This window comes from Dipodomys ordii, unplaced genomic scaffold (genome assembly GCF_000151885.1).
Source record: "Dipodomys ordii isolate 6190 unplaced genomic scaffold, Dord_2.0 Scaffold9, whole genome shotgun sequence".
NCBI lineage: Eukaryota > Metazoa > Chordata > Mammalia > Rodentia > Heteromyidae > Dipodomys > Dipodomys ordii.
This window is the reverse complement of record NW_012267225.1, coordinates 17,422,981-17,425,944: the sequence shown is the minus strand read 5'-3', so window position 1 is coordinate 17,425,944 and position 2,964 is coordinate 17,422,981.

The window sequence follows — 2,964 nt, the reverse complement described above, 5'->3', positions numbered from 1 at the left end:
GTCTTGAGAAACACTTGATCACTAGGCAAAATTGGGGGAGTGGGAAAGGGGCCTTGATGAGGCTGAGGGAGATACTGGTCAGCATGTTGGCGCAACATGTGCCTAAGAAAGGTTAGGACTGGAAGGTAGTCCATTAGTGGAGTCTTGGTATTGTCAGTAGGGAAATTATCTAGGAGAAAAGGTCTTCCATACATTAACTCAAAGGGGCTGAGGAAAGTAGGGCTACGGGGAGAAGCACATAAGTGGATGAGCGCCAGGGGTAACAGTTCTGACCAGGATTGCTGGAGCTCTAGAGAAAGTTTAGTAAGTTGTGTTTTGAGGAGCATTAGCTCTTTCAACCTTTCCAGAAGACTGAGGCCTATAAGGAATGTGAAGATGCTACTAGATGTTTAGCGAGGATGCCACCTGTTGGGTTACTTTGGAGATGAAAGCAGGTCCGTTGTCAGATTGAAGTGACCTGGGTAAGCTAAACCTAGGAATAATTTCTTTAATAAGGACAGAGACAACAGTGTCAGCAGTCTCTGACATTGTAGGATAGGCTTCAATCCATCCTGAAAAGGTATCAACCATAGTTAGAAGGTATTTCAGCCGCTGACATCTGGGCATGTGAGTGAAGTCTATCTGCCAGTCTTCCCCTGGGGTGTGTCCCCGTGCTTGGTGTGTGGGGAATGCAGCTGGTCAGAGACTACCCTGTGAGGAGGTAAGAGGACATGTGGGGCAGGTTTGGGTAATAGCCTTTAGTCGAGTAGTTAGGCTAGGGCAATGGATTAAAGGTTTAAGATGGTGGGAGCCGGGCGCTGGTGGCTCACGCCTGTAATCCTAGCTACTCAGGAGGCTGAGATCTGAGGATCGCGGTTCAAAGCCAGCCCGGGCAGGAGAGACCATGAGACTCCTATCTCCAATAAACCACCAAAAAACCGGAAATGGCGCCGTAGCTCAAGTGGTAGAGCGCTTGCCTTGAGCTGAAGAGCTGAGGGACAGCGCCCAGGCCCAGAGTTCGGGCCCCCCGCCCGGCCAAAAAAAAAAAAAAAAAGAAGGTGGGAAAGAGGCTTGTATCCAATGTGCAGCGCCTGGTGAACCTGGGAAAGAAAGCTGTCTGCTTGTGTCTCAGGAAGAACAACTCGTCCTTCCAGAGACCACCATCCCTGTGCTTTCTCCAGCTCCTGTGGGGTATAAGAGGGTTGAATTGAAGGCAATACCAGTAGCAAGGGAGCTGGAAGTTGTCCCTGGAGTTGTCTCTGGGCTGCTAGCTTTGCTTCCCGGTCTGCTTTTGAATTGCCAACTGTAATGGCATCCAATCCTGTCTGGTGTCCCCTGCAGTGGATGACTGCTACCTGTTGGGGGAGGGAAGCAGCTTCTTATAGCTTAAGAATAAGTGAGGCATTAGTAATGGGAGTCCCTTTGGTGGTCAGGAAGCCAGGCTCCTTCCAGATTGCTGCATGCGAATGGAGAATATGATAGGCATATTTTGAGTCTGTATAAATATTAATCTTCCGACCCTTGGCTAAAATTAAGGCGCTAGTTAAAGCTATAAGTTCTGCCTTTTGTGAAGTAGTGCTAGGGGGCAGAGGGCTGCTTTCAAGAATGGTAGAGTTATTAACGATGGCATAGCCCGCAACTCGGCTTCCTGAAGAGGTAGATGTGGAACTGCCATCCATGTACCAGGTGTCTTCTGGGTCAGGAAGAGGAGTTTCCGAGATACCTGTAAAATGGGGTGTGAATTCCTCCAAGGTCTCTGTACAGGAATGGGAAAGAGGGTTAGATAGAATTGGATGGAAGCAAGGTGGCTGGATTAAGCGGGGAGCAGCTTTCCAGTGAAAAGTCAGGGTTTTGAATAAAAGTAACATGAAACAGCTGTAGGCGGGAAGGGGAAAGGGAAGACAGGGATTTATGAGACAAAAGGTCCTTTAGTCTGTGGGGAGAGCGAATGGTAGTGGGTTGGCCAAAAGTGAGTTTTGTGCTCTCCTGTGCTAAAGTGGCTGCTGCTGCCAAAGCTTGGAGACAAGCTGGCCAGCCTTTTACCGTTGGGTCTAGCTGCTTTGAGAGGTAGGCTACAGGTCTAAAGGAGGGGCCTGACATTTGTCCAAGAACCCCAAGGCCAATTCCCCTCTTCTCAGTGACATAGAGTATAAAGGGTTCCTTGAGGTTGGGTAGAGCCAGTGCTGGAGCCCGAAGAAGCGCTTAGTTCAGAACTTTAAATGGGCTTTGTGGGGTCTGGCGGCTCCAGTAGGGAACCCTTGGTTGCCTCATAAAGAGGTTTGGCCAACGTAGCAAAACCGGGTATCCAAATAGGAAGGAAGCCTGCAAGTCCCAGGAAAGACAGAATGTCCTCCTTGGTCTGTGGGACAGAGAGAGACTCAATGTAGGCTTTTCTATCAAGAGTAATTTTTTTCTCTGTAGGAGTTATGGACAAACCCAAGTATGTTACCTCTGGCTTCGCTGTCTGGGCCTTTGAAGGGGAGACTCTATATCCTTTTGTCAACAGGAAGTTGAGGAGGTCAGCTGTATGTTGGCGAGCCAACTTAAACGAAGGGCTGCAAAGCAAAAGATCATCCACATACTGGAGAACGATGCTAGGAGACACCTGAAGAGAGAGGAGATCCTTTGCTAAAGCCTGTCCAAAGAAATGGGGACTGTCTCGGAACCCTTGAGGGAGGACCGTCCAGGTTAGCTGTTATGCTCTTGAAGTGTCTGGGTCCACCCAAGTAAAAGCAAAGAAATCTTGGCAGTCAGGATGCAGGGGGATTGTGAAGAATGCATCCTTGAGGTCCAGCACTGAGAAGTGGGTGGTACCAGGAAGTATCTGTGAAAGGAGAGTATATGGGTTAGGCACAACAGGATGAATGGGAAGGACTGCAGCATTAATAGTGTGCAGGTCCTGGACTAGGCGGTAGGTCCCATCAGGTTTAACTACTGGCAGGATAGAGGTTTTTAAAGGGGGAGTTAGTGGGTCTGAGAAGTCTT